Source organism: Poecilia reticulata, chromosome 1 (assembly GCF_904066995.2).
Source record: "Poecilia reticulata chromosome 1, P_reticulata-male-v2, whole genome shotgun sequence".
NCBI classification, from domain to species: domain Eukaryota; kingdom Metazoa; phylum Chordata; class Actinopteri; order Cyprinodontiformes; family Poeciliidae; genus Poecilia; species Poecilia reticulata.
In genome coordinates this window covers 15,548,691-15,563,317 of record NC_088830.1, presented here as the reverse complement: position 1 = coordinate 15,563,317, position 14,627 = coordinate 15,548,691, and the positions used below count along the sequence as shown (strand labels likewise).

The 14,627-nt window shown below is 38.8% G+C and overlaps 1 long non-coding RNA gene across 1 annotated transcript in view; it reads right to left on the bottom strand.

The window, feature by feature from the left end:
* The window catches only part of LOC145551680 (uncharacterized), a 128,731-nt gene that overhangs the window by 13,607 nt on the left and 100,497 nt on the right, over positions 1-14,627 (bottom strand). The gene's annotated exons all lie outside the window — the stretch shown is intronic.

Here is a 14,627-nt window from a genome sequence, read left to right as displayed (position 1 = left end):
CAAAGCCCTCTACAAGGGGCACCAGAGGAGAAGACAAGAGCTGGAGTGGCAACAAAGACACAGATGTGTGAGCGAGTGAGTGGGTTTGCTCTTAGCGACCATACATACACAATTCGACAAATGCTAAACAATTGTGTGTCTTTTTGTTTTTGTACATGTGCAATTGTGAGTGCGAAGCTTTTTGCACATGTGAGCTTATCTATGTGTGTGTTTGAATGTAAAACTCTAGAGTGCTGGCAGAGCAAACGCATCAGAGCTCTCCGTTCTCTCGTCAACGTGCAGACGAGCCCTTGGCAGCCCTACTTGTCCGAGCATCAGAAAGCGAGACTACCAACACAGATGGTCGAAAGCGGAGATGATGGAAAACAAACGTGTTTGCCGCGCACAAGTGGCAGGCCGCCAGGATGCAAACAAAGCCGATACTCCGGAGGTCCCAGCAACAGTATGTCTGGTCAGATATGAAGATGTTGACTGGGTTTAGTGACATTTTTCTCCTCACAGTCACAAATGAATGATTTTTATTTATTTATTTTTGTCCTTTAGTTGAGAAGAAAAGCTGAGACTGCCACAATGATATTCGCTGTCAACTTTAAAGCTGCTTTAAGACGAGAGCCCATGCATGTTTGGCTTTCGTCATGAAACGAGTAAATCCTGTTTCAATCCCTGACTTTGGCCACTGTGGAAAACGCCACTAATTTTTACTGTACTGTGCCTTGTAGGCCCGTCTGGACTGTGATTGGCTCATCAGCCTGTCAATCATGGTTGACAACAACCTATCAGAGTCTTAATGTGTTGGAACTTTCTAGAACGTGTTTTTTTTTTGTAGTAGTTTTTGCAATAGTTCAACAGCTTAGCAGCTGTATTATCAAAGAGGAGTTATAAGTGTGATGTTTGCATCGTTTGCATCAAGAATTGTAAGTTGAGCGACAATAAAAAGACGCCACATCTTTGAACGGATGCCTGCAGATTTTTTCTGATACAAATCACCACGCCCTTTAGTTCAGCCACACTGACAGGAAATATGTAAGCGTAGACGGAAAACCAACCTTTTGTTACTTTCATATTTTGTTGTTTTACATTTCATGCCATCTGAACTTGACAGCAATTCTGTAAGTGTAATATTTTACACAGATATCTTTGAAAACCAATTAATGTAAAATTAATTGAATCTCTCTTCCGTTTCTCTCTCTGCTTGTCACGATCATCACCGTTTCAGCCGATCCTTAACTGTTGCATCACAGAGGATTCAAGTTTGTCAATGTCCAAATCTCAGAGTCAGATCTCCCTGGAAACCACCTCAGTGGGGCGAGTCCCTTGCCTTTGGCTCTCCTTGGGTTTCCGAAAGTGTCATTTTACAACCAAACCATTTTATTCATTTCATCAGGTTGTATGTGATAGAGAAACCCAAAATAGTGCATATTTGTGAAGAGGAAAGAAAATACTTTTTTGCACTTATTAAAAATAAAATAAGGAGAGGAAAGTTAAATGTGTGGAGTACAGGTATGTTTTTGATCAAACTACAAAAATGGCCGAACAAGGTGAAGTGGAACGCTATGTGCCCTGCAGGAAAGTGGACCGTCTCATTCACACACACACATATATATATTGCAGAAGCTCATGTTTATCCCCGTAACTTTCAGTTTCTTTCATGTGCTTTTGAATGATAATTACATCTTAGATTGCATTAACCCACATACAGAACTTGTTACTGGTTTTGACATTTATTTTTGCTCTTAAAATTGTTTTGAGAAAAGAAAAAGAAAAAAAAATGCAGGCCCCATCATCTCCCTGTACTTTGTTGCATCAAAGCCTTTTTGCGCCGTTATGTTTTGTCATGCTCATTTGTTATTAACTTCTCCAAATGTCACATGGCACTGTATAAATAGCCTTTCAAAAACAATCCACTAAAAGTATAAATGATTAAATATGTCCTACATTTTAAAAAAGAACTATCCCTCAGTATCAGCAACTCATTTACCTTACACACTCATGGGGATGTTTGGAATTTATCAGACAAGCCTCTTCATAATACATTAAAGCAAGAAAGAAAAAAAAAACACAAAGATCAAAGCAGCTAAAAAGATACTAAATATCAAAGAAATATGCTGACCCAGTAACTGACCATGTATCATGCTGGTCTACAGGCTGCGTCTAGAATTTCAGACTAGAAGTAGTCCATTGAGAACAACAGGAGATGTTCAATATGCCCATGCAAAGCAGATCAAAAATTCTGTTTCATGATTCCCTGGTGATGTTTTGCTTTCTTCTTGGTGTTACTTTCTTAAATAACATATTAGTCTCAAACTCCAAAGAACAACAGCAACAAGTTTTTAATGACACGCTTACAGCTAAAAAAAATTTAAATAAAAATAAGTAAGTGATAGAAACAAAGCTGCTGATGAGAGAGGAGAATAGCAAAGAGACAGTCATGTAGTTGGGTGGGGGGGAAAACAATAATTATCACAAACAGATTTTTTTTTTTCACTATAACTTTCTAATCTCACTGCATAAATTTGCATAATGTTGATCTCTGCTTTGTGTCCTGGTTGTCCTTGAGCATGCTCGTGCACCGTTATGGTGCATGCTTGCACTCGCAAGGTTCATCAGAAATGTGATCATTTGGGTTTGGTCTTTCCCCATTACCCCACTGAGTGGCGAGCCGTGAAAGCAAGCTGCACAGACAGAGGTCACGGTGTAATTCGGCAAGATGATCACACTGGTCACCGGGTAATTACATTATTATACAAGAGCAGACAGGTAATACAGCCAAAATGACCAGGCAGCACTTTTATTTAGTAGAAAATGGGGGGGATGAAGGTTGGTGGGGGGGAAAGTGGGGAACAGATCTTTGAAAATCTCTGTAATTTCATTTAAAAGCATGTGCTTATTAGGAAATTACTGCTGAGGATGGGACCTTTTGTAAGAATCAATGGACTTGGTGTGGACTAATTTTTTTTCCACCAAACTTTTATTTTGACTAATTTTATGTGCCACAGAGGCACAGCAACAAGTTAATTGTGTGGATATTTGGGCCAATTATTCAAAATGGAGCCATTATGCCGGAGCACACTCTTTATGCCAGGAGTTTCTTCATCACCAAAAGGAAATAGTGTGGAAATGCACCACAAATTTACTCACAGGAGACTCCTTTGTCGCTGTTGTTCCTAACAACAGTCAGTTTTTTCTCTTTTGATGGAGTCTAGTTATCGCAGAAATAATTCGCTATAGAAGGATGCATATCCTTAGGGTATTATGAGGCATAGTAAGTCTTGTAATGTCCCTCTTTTGTTTCATACAGCATACAGACACACACACATACACAGTCTCTCCCAACACACACAGGCGCAATAATACAGCAGTCAATGCTTTCAGCCATAATAACTGAGCGTAGGTCTTGGCCTTTTTTATGAGCAGAATTTGACCGTAGGATTGGATATGTCTGCTGCAATCAGATAGTAGAAATTTGAGAATGATCACAAGCCACAGTAGTCTTCATTGTGGCCCCAAGCCCCTGCTGTCTTAATGACTTTGGTATGTAACCAAAAGTCTTCCTATAGTTTCGTGTTTGCTGTTTGTCATTTAAACACAATGCCAATGTTTTCCAATTGCGTGCAGTATTCTGAGAGGGCATGACATTTTGCAAGTACGGCGGGCTCTTTTTCTGCACCCACTAGTTTGCATTTGTGCCCTTGCTTTGAATGCATTCTTTCCCGACATGATGTAATCATTGTTTTAGTGAAGTCATGCCTTTCCATTGGGGGTGGATTACTCACGGCAGGGTTTGACTTTTTTTTTTTTTTTGCAGACGCACACAAACCAAATTGTGATGGAGCGTGACATGAATAAATGTAAACAAGCAAAGCTGCTGAGTTTTTAAGGCGCTTTACTTGTACAGTCTGTTTCTTTCAGAGCAATTTGATTCCGCGTTTAGGGAATATTGAATTTTAGCTTTGCTGCTGTTAGATGACATTTAAAGTTTCTAGTTACTCCATGAGTCCTGGCAAAAAAATAAAAGAAAAGCTTTAGAACTAACTTTTTTCACCACTTTAATCCTTGTAGGGTCGCAGATGGTCTGGTGCCTATCTTCACTGTTCAATTCGCAAGAGGCAGAAAATACTCTGGACAGGTCAAGAGTGTAACAGAAGATAACACAGAGACAAACAACCACACACACGCACGCACACACATTTACACCAAAGAACAAACTCAAACGTCATGCAGAAAGATCCCAGTCAGGATTAGAACCCAGGGCCTTGTTGCTGCAAGACAAGAGTGTTAAAAAGTTTATCACCCAAAAGCACGATGAAAGAATATCTTCCGAGTTTGTTTTATGCATTTCCGACCATTATTGGACATCCCTCCAAATTATCATTCCAAAGTTAGCTGTCAGGCTTCTGTTTCTACATGCTGGGAAAAGTGAGTCGCATAGTTTCATGTATCTGATGAAAAGCTCTTCAGTCATCCTCTTGTTCATCGTCCTGTCAAGCTCATCTGCCGCCATTAACTCTGTGTATTCAGTTTTGACATAAAGTCAAGGCTAAATTCATTCATGATTGACATTTTAAACGGTTTTCATTAAACTAAAAAATTTCACTTCTGATAATGCAAACATCTCTTTCAAAAAATTAAAACAATCTAAAGTGGACATAAACAATGGGGAAAAATAACTTAATTGTTTTTCAATTACATTTTATTATGGCATGTTGAAAATATTATTTATACACTTTTTGTCCGTTTAAACTGGTATGTTTGAAAATGCAACTTTGATGTTGAGCTCCATGTCGTTGGCGTGGGAAAGTTTTCATGTGATCACTGAAAGCTTTAGCACCCTAAACATATCCTCTATATCCTCCATCAGATTTAGGTTGCAGCTGAAGCTGGTTATGTTACTTTAAAAAAGCGACAAATGTTGCTAAAATTAAAGGATTGCTTTAAACCATCTGGCAGAGGTTTTTTAAAACTGTAGGCTTAATTGTAAAAATTGGTTCTCAAAAATATATTTTTTTCCCTTTCTCCTGCCTAACCTCTTGCACATGACAGCTAGTCAAAGCAGATGGTCACTTGTACTGATTCTGCTGGAGGTTTCTTCCTGTTAAAAGGTCATTTCCTTCTACTGTCGACACATGCTCGCCTTGGATGACGGATTGATGCAATCAGTGACTCAGTTTAATCAGCTGGGTTTCCTTAGAACACTGTACACTGGGTGCACTTGGATCTGAACGTGTCAATATGTTGCGTGGAATGAATTGGATTGATTTGTCTTGTTGGCCTTTCATGATGTTTTGAGATGTTGTGACTTCCTGCATACTGCCTACTGACAGTAGGGGATATTTTCTGATTGGCTTTTCCCCCCTCAATACAAAATCACTGTAAGGTGCAGAAAACTCATACTCAAGCAAACTTTACATCAATATATTACAAGGAAGATTTTATCTGATCATTCTAATTTATTTTCTCCAAGAGATGATAAAAATACTAGCTTTTTGACACAATGTTGTAATATGTGTTGTAATTTAAATATCATAATTATTTTTTTTTTTTCTTTTTTGGGACCACTTCTCTAAATATCTTGTAGGCCACTGCTCAGGAGTGAGGTGGAGGTTCACCTTCCAGCCAAAAAATGGGCAAAACTTTTGCATTATAGTCTGAATGGCTGTAATATTCACGTAAATTTGTAAGGAATATTAGAACCGAAATAAAGGCTGCATTAGAATAGTTCCTTACTGTGGAAATGACACAAGCACATGCCAAATCTCATAAGCATTGTAATATTAACATCTTTTGACTCTCCACTCTTGTCCGTATCCAGTACTCCTCCGTAAGCGAGCGACCTCAAACAAGCCAAATATGCTTTTCTGAGCAACTTCTTCCAGCTGCTGCTCTGCATCACTTCCAGCCCACCTGTGAGATACAACTCCTTCTCTGCTTTGTTTTTTGTTTTTTTTGTTTTTTGAGTCATTCCTCTTGGGGGCCCTTTTACTGTGCTTTATCCACTTTATGTCCTCGAGGAGATGTCTGAGCAGCATATGCGTCAGGTTCAGCCAACTCGGCTACAGCTGCAAAAGAGCTCAAATCACATGTCCTCTTGGATTTAGAGTGTCTTTTTGTCGTGCAGGAATTGTCTCAGCAGGTAGTCGAGAAGTAGTTTTGAGTTGTTACTCTCCTTGTTTTCAGTCCCCAGTAATATTTCATGAGCGTGGACAGGTATGGCGGGCTGAGTACATACTGAGACCTCTGCTTTGCAGAGCAGCTCTTTCAATAATATTCTGCATTCTAATGAAGCAAAAATATTATAGCTCCCTTTTACACACATGCCATTCCTAATGGGTTGTCTGATTGGACAAGGTCTTGTTTCCTCACAAGGTTGAGAAGGTTTTTGTCACATTTTTATTTTGTTGTTACTTTAGTGTTCCCTGCATCTTTTTTCTGTACTAAGTGCCACTCTGCAGTCAGTGACAATATTAAAAGAGGTTATTAAAGCACTAAAAAATAAAAACAGTTTCTATTTGTAGTGGCCCAAAGAGGAGTAGCTACTGGACCAAAGATCCATGGGAATGAGGTGAGAGAAGCAGTTTTTTAAGTATATTTTACCTAAAAGTGCTTGAAGCAGTTAAGTAAAACACAGTATTTTTTAACTCATGTTTGAGAAATCTGTGGATCTCTGGTGGCATGTCATCTGTTGCTTTAAATTAAGCCAATGTTTTTGATCACTTAAGGTTAACTGAATTAAAACAGTAAAAAAAAACAAAAAAACACATTAACAGTGTTTTTACACTTCAATGTTGCCTCATTTACTAAATATGTTTGAGATGATGCCAATAACTGTGTTTTTAATAAATGCATTTTATTTATACATAAATCCTATAAAGTCTGAGCGACTCGGTGGCTCAACAGAGGTATGACTCTGTGCAAGTCTGGCAGTTGTATTAAAAGAAACCTAGAATTATTGTTATTATCCTCTATTAATGACGAAATATACGCTGTTCTTCTTTGGCGAAGGATCAATTTTGTATAATAATAGACTATTTTTCCAAGTTACTGGGACTCCTCTAGATCTCTATAGGACAATTTTCCCTCCAATCTCCAGCCATTGTGCTTTGAAATATGCAGCTCTGAATAAAACCAGGGAGCCAAACTCCTGTGAATATTTACCTTTTTTTTCTAGAGGGCTACATTGACGTTGTTTATTACAACGTCAATGTCTCATGTGAACAATGTTTTGTTCACATAAGACACTGAAATGAACTTACACTGACTTAGGATTACTCAAAGAAGATCAACACATTAACCATTAACTTAAGCTCTACTTCTTTATACATAACAGTCCAGAGTCCAGAAGCCATTCCACATCGGACCACACAAATTTTTACATTCTTAAAAATCCATGGCCATTTTCATTGTCTGCGGCTTTTTTGTGTCCGTCTGTATAGAGAAGAAGGGAAATTGCAGGGCTAAGGAAGGTCGAATTATTTACTCTGTGTCCTCTCCACTTTTACAGAGGGGAGGAAAGAAGACAAACATAGAAATGAAACAAGGCAAGGCAGGCGCATGCAAGTCTGATTGCATCCCAACTGTAATTAACTCTGTTACTGGTCATCTTCGGAGCCCGGAGGGATCATTAGCCCACAACAAGTTAGAAATAAGACATGGTGCAGTAAAGAGAGGTTCTCAGGTCAGTTAATAAATAGAAAAATTGGCATGATCAATGAATCATGCCATCGTGTATTTGCTATACAGATAATTGTTGTGTCTGTGTGTGTATTTGTTTTTTTCCTGCCTCTTCATATGGCAGTTTACATTCATCAGTAAGGAGGCACATTTTAAAAGACAGCAGCCAAACGATTTTGCATTGCTCACTGTGCTCCATTTTCCCCAAACAAAATTAAAAATTGATTTTTGCATGTTGTCAGTATGAAATAATAGTGTCTGTGTGCGTGTGTGTGTGTGTTTTGCTGACACCTAGGTCCGCCTACTAATGTGAACTTTCTGAAAGATAAATAACTGTTAAAGACTTTGAAGAGACGCCTCTGTTCATTGAGCAGCAGAATCATCCAAAAAGGTTTATGAGGTTAAGAACACGCCTTAACCTCATAAGACGTATTTAAATACACATTGTGGGAAGGGAGGCTCCTCAGTGTTTCTGCAGCTGTGTGTATGAAAGTTATCTAGTGACTCAGTTCAAATCCAGTTTGTGTTTGATTAGAACAGCAAAGTTACATTCTTAATGACTGAGTTCATTTGCCACCAGAAGATGGCAGTAAAGCCTTTACACACAGAATGTGCCTCATACGGATGAGTGGCATGAATCCACACCCCTCCCATGTCTGCCCAAAGAAACAACAAATTGTGCTCAAAAACGTGAACCATTACCATTCTGGCTGTGTTTCTTGCAAATCCATCCTATATTTTCATTAAGATATAAGTGCAAAGTCTCATACTTTGCATTTGAATAAAACACAACTGAAAGTACATTAATTTGTGTTTAAAGTACAATTTAAGGGGGGAAAAAAAAAGAAAAAAGAAAAACATTAACGTGACAAGTTAAAAAGTGAAGTCTTACTGTGCAATACTGTCACTTATGACGCATCGCAGATAGGCAGATAATAAACATGTCCATTCACTTTTCCCTGGAAGTTAACAAAGCAAGGTTGTAAAACCGAGACAGTTGGGGTTGTACAAAGTTTAACTCTAAAGACAAACAGCATGTGTGTTAATACTGTCACCATAGAAACAGCTCTTAGTGGGAAAGAGCAATTAGACACACCAAACACATAAAAACCGCCTTGCACAGGCATCCAAGAATGTTGAAAAAATACAGGTAAAGTTGGAAAATAGAACGACTTTACATTCAGATATAGTGAATCATTTTGTTTATCTGTCCATTTTGTATTCATTCACTCTTAGTGAAAAATGTTTTAACATAAATTAATGCTTTCATAATATGAATGGGAGTATGTTTTTTTTTTTCTTTTTTTGTTACTGTTCTTAACACTTTGAATTCAGTTGCACCAACGCTGTATTTACCCTGCTATGAAATTTGAGTATAGGCCCTCGCTCAGTTTTTTTTAATTTCTTTTAAATTAGTGTGGATGAAGGTTAGGGGCTGCAAGTATCAGCAGTCAGTCCTGATGGGGAACGCTGCACTGCAGAGCTACAGTTAGACCTCAAATCTGAAGAAATCAGCAGAAATAGTAAAGACTGAGTGTGAAATAGTAAAGACTGCTTCTCTCCATATTATTTCTAGAGAGCAAAATATATGGAAACATGTGAATGTGTATTTATATACACAACTGCTATTGATTGACATATTTATGATGCCATGTTTTATGACTCTGAGCATGTAAACTTTATGAAACCCTTCCAGTTCCACCCATCCCCAACACTTAAATCCTCATCCTGTCTATTAAGATGATTAGATGCGCTGATCTGAGCCATGATCACATGCCCCTCTCCTCTGGAGCCACTTTATAGACACAACCTGTGTTGGGCTGGAAAAGCCAAAGAAGTGCTATTGAGCAGTTTTAATCCCATAAAACCATCAGCTTACTGAATATTTGTTGCCAGTCAAGTCTGTGGCCAGCGTGATCTTTGAGTGTTTGCTTGTTTCTGCTCTACTTTCAGACCCATCCAACCCTGTCATCTCCGATAATCTTTACGATACACAGCTCAAAATTAAGAGTCTATTTACCATCTTCACTATTAATATTATCGCTATACTGAACCCTTCCAGTCTTTTCCTCCCATTGTTCTTCCTAGAAAATGCTTTTGCACATTAACCCGCGCTTTGAGAACATGGTAAATTTTCAGCACTTGCCTTCGGAGGAAATTGAGAGGAGACACATGGCTCCTGGTGTGACATCCTCATTAGCTAGAGAAGAGAAATGGTCAAAAGGAGAAAGCTAAAGGAGAAAAGTGGAAACATATATCAGGAGGGTTTGTAGACAGATGGACCAAGTCTTAGACAACTGAACTAAACATCAACTGGAAAGAATAAGAAAAATTAGTACCCATTACTTTATCTCTCAAAATGCCTGAAGGGTTACAAAACGTAGTAGATTCAATTGTCTTTGTACAAATTGAGCAGTTATTGATTAATGTGTCATAATATTCTATAATTCAATGTAACTCAAAGGGGGCTTTGATGTAAAATTGACTTTTGAGCTTTATATCATGTTGTAATCTTATTGCCTCATTAAAAACACACAAAGAGTGTTGAATCTTTCATTCACATTTGAGAAGACTCTCCCATTGTATTGACATATGCAGCATTTTTATTACAACGAAATGTAACGTAGTTAATTGATTGTGCTATAAAATGGCAATATGTGCCTAGAAAATGCATAATGCCACCCTTTTGAGGAATAAACCTGGAGTGATCAGTTGTAGGTCAAAGTAATCATTACAAATTTAAGCTAATATATAATAAGGTAAAAAAACAACAACCTTGTAATTAAATGTTTTGAGGGATTGGATTATAAAACTAAATTCCCTTCATCCATCATAAATGTACTGACAGACCGTATGTGCTGCCTGAACTGTATAAGGGAACTTGAGTCAAAGATAAACAGAGAAAGCGGTATTTCATTACCAAATGCCTCTCCTCAGTCTGCTCATTTTTATCTGTTAAAATGACAATTTATGAACTCTGCCGGTCCATCTCAGTCTTCCTTTCTTTTGATATTACATTGAGAATCTGGGAATGACAAAGCAGGGAGGACGAAGATGAGAACCAGGCAGATGGCAGAGGTGAAAGGAGGATTGACGTTGTGAGGATGGGATATGCCAGTATTAAATCCTGTCCTTCTCCACAGATGGCAGAGCCTGATATGCCTTTGGTTGTCTTCTGGTTCTGCCTCCTGGCGGAGAACCTGAACCACGCGGAGTCAAAGACATCAATGCCCGGACACACAAGCCCACACTGAACAGGACTGGGCCACAGCCACTGGTGCCTGGTTGTATCGATTAGAGCAGTAACACAGTTATTTCTGTAGGTCTGTCTCCAACAACTGTCCCCCTTTTTGCTGTGGGTGAAATTAGAAGGGGAGGAGGAGAGGAGTAGCCAAGAATAGGAAAAAAAAAAAAAAAGAAGAAGAAGACCAAGTGGGGAATTCTCTGGGAATAGGGTGCAAAGCTGATGTTAAAGGAGCAGAGGGTGCAAATATATAAAAGAACGTGTGGAAGGGATTATATAAAAGGCAGAGCAATGTGGAGGGAAAAAAAATAGAATGGCCAGATAAAGGAACATGAACTAATAAAGAGAAATAAAGCGAAACAAAGATGCAAGAGAGCGTTTTAGATTGTGGGAGGCAGGGAGAACGGAGAAAGAGATTAAGAAAAAACATCCAGCAAGCAGACCATCAAAGAGTATTTCCCACTGCACATGTCCAGAGCTATGGATCACAAGTGACTTTGTAAAAGATGCTTCTGCTCTGTGCTTGTGAGGTGATCACCAGTATTGACCAACAAACCTGGCATTTGATCACTGACTGCATTCAAGTGACCCATGATTTGTGTGTGCATGTGTATATATATATATATATACACACTTAAGTGTAAGTATATATATATATATATATATATATATATATATATACTTACACTTAAATATATATACTTAAGTGTAAGTGTAAGTATATATATATATATATATATATATATATATATATATATATATATATATATATACTTACACTTAAGTGTTCCCTTTATTTTTTTGAGCAGTGTATATATATATATATATATATATATAAAACTTAAAATCTTAAGTATTCCTCAAGCGAGAAATCTCTAGAGTATTTTTATCTTCTGTTGTGTTACTTCGTATAATTGGAGACTTTTGGAGACATGGTAACATATGAAGTCTTATGAATGTATATGTCTGATTTGGTCTTACAGTATAATTTCTGCAAATGCAGAAGTTCTTTTTAGGTTTGTCCAGGTGTGGACAGGTTCCAAGAGGAAACACATTTTGTTAATATGGCCTGTCTCTTCCAGCAGTATCAATTAACTACCTCAGTTGAGCACCAATGACAAAACTGCATTCATGTGGGACACAATTTACAACTACCCAGCCCTACAGCCTTCCTCATTTCAGCCACCATGATGGGCCAAGGTCGGCCAATTACCCTTCACTGACCAGCACACCCACAGACAAACTACAGCCACAGACCAGATCAGCTCATGTGTGTCTGAGTGTAGTGTAGTGTAGTGGACAGCGGCCTGGCATGCTAGATTCATGGGGAATATGTCAGCCATCAGCTTGGGCATTTCAAACAATGCCTCACAATGTGCTTGACAGCCCTGAAAAACAGCCTGGTGCTTGGAAACTGCCAGCCCATCATCTCAACTCCCTCATCTGGGCTCTCTCTGGCGCTCCCACTCTTGTTTGTGTGTGTGCGCGTGTGCATGCGTGTGTGTATACATCTCTCACCATCTCTCTCAATATCTCATTTTCTTCCCTGCCTCACCCTCCAAGCTCTCATTTCTGTCACCGGCTCTACCTTACATTTCCCCTCGCTTCTGTGTTCTCATACGGCTCGTTTCTTATTCTCAGACCTAAATGTTACAATTTTCTTGCTTCCACCCTCATCGTGCAGAGGTGTAACTTTTTTTTTTTAACCTATTAATACCCTCCTGCGCTGCCTTATACAGTGAAAACAGCTGCAGATGCCTGCCCCCTCTTGTTAAGAGCTGAGCAGCAGGTCACCAAATTGTAAAAGCCATCACACACGCTACTGTAGACACATACATTCACGGACACCGAGTAGTTATGTACATGACGGTATTATCCGGCTGAGCACTTATATATCCTGGTGAGACACCAGCCCATGAAGCTGCAGGGACACGCAGTTCCGTTCTCTTCTTTGTCCTATTCGCTTCCACCCAAGTCACATGCAGTAACAGCCATCTCTGATTCACAGCACTTAATTTACACCGGCTCATAACAGGATGTGATGGGCTCTTGGATGTTGGAAGAGGTCTAAAGGGTGGTGTGTGCGAGAGCAAAAGAGAGAGGGGGAACAATTGTGTGGGGTAGCAGGAAAGTCAGTGTTCATGTGAGAGAGGATTAGCAGTAAGCCAAACACTGCAGACTATTTCTGCATACTATTAGCAAGAGTGATGCCATTACAGATTAGTATGATGAAAAATTTTATGATGTGTTGCGCTTAGATTGAACAAAAAATTTAAATAGACAATTATGTAACTTTGTTGATGCCAAAACACAGCCTCAACATCCTCGGGTCACAAACTCTGTATTTGTGTGCATGCGCATGTGTGCGTTGCTGCCCCTCCACCCCCTTCGTGTTTTGTCAAGCTCATGCTGAAAAGTCAGGCACGGAAAACAATCCAAAGAACTTGCCGACCCCAATCCCTTCCCCCTTATGAATATGCATCCTTCCCAAAACCGATCCATATCTGCAAGATGGAAGTCTAAAACCATCCTCTTCACCCAACGACACCCCCACTTTTTTTTTTTTCCACTAAATGCACAGTGCCAGCCATATATAAATCTGCTAAGGTTCACCAGTCCATCCACAATATTTCTACATTTGCTGCTTGTGGAAGTCCTTTGAGGCATTTCTTATTTCTTTGCCTAGTGGAGAACTGGGAAGCGAATGCTCTTTTACAGTTTTTTTGGTAACTTGTGAATTGCCTATTTGTCACTGAATGCAAGAGGAAAATGCAATACAAAACCCTGCACTGTTCTTCTGTTTTTTTTTCTAAGTTGTAGGAGAAGAATAACAAGAATATTTAAATATTGCTTATTTCTTTATTCTTTCATAAGTGTGTTGATTTCACCCTAAAACGCTTTGGCATGCGGGGAGAATGTGTAAATAGGCATGTAGGTGTTTTAGTGGTACACTATTCGGTCTCTAGACATACATTACTTGATATTGCTCCCTTGCCTAAGGCATTACATAGACGTGTGTTGTGGGATTTATTTATAGAAAACAAATAGCGCTGCATCTGAAACATAGACCCAGTGGAATGTGGAGACATCTACTCGAATGAGTAGCTATGGAATTATGAATGATGTGAACTGTGTTTTTTTTTTGTTTTTTTCATAGTACTTTGACATTTAAATGAAATTTATTGGTCTGGATGTACCCTATCAAATGTGACCGCCTTGGAAAGGTGATGAAATTATGTGCTTACTATCAGCATAGCTGACAGATATGCAGCGTCCCGTCTGCTGATATTTACAGCTCACGAAGGAAAACTGCCCTACACAAGAATGTTACACATTTTTTTATGGTATTTAGATAATTGAATGGATGTTAAAATGAGGGGAGCTTTGCACATACATCACTCACCAGTGCATGAATTAGTGTTGGAGGCCAGATTCAACATATTTTAGAATTGTGCCGCTCAGGGTGGCAGCACGTTGGAGTCGTTCTGTACTTTCATTGAGATTTTTATTTTTTATTTTCTCAAATGTTTTTTGGGGGGGAAATAGTTTTTTTTTTTTTTTTTGTCAACTTTTCCTTCTTGTTTTGGATGCTGTAGCTGGACTGATTTTTCCCCAAACTTTTTATACTTTGCTTCTTTGTTATGATGCATAACCATAGAAACAGGGTGGTTTACAGCAGGGAGCAGCTGATTAACAATGCAAAAGCTGAAATAAT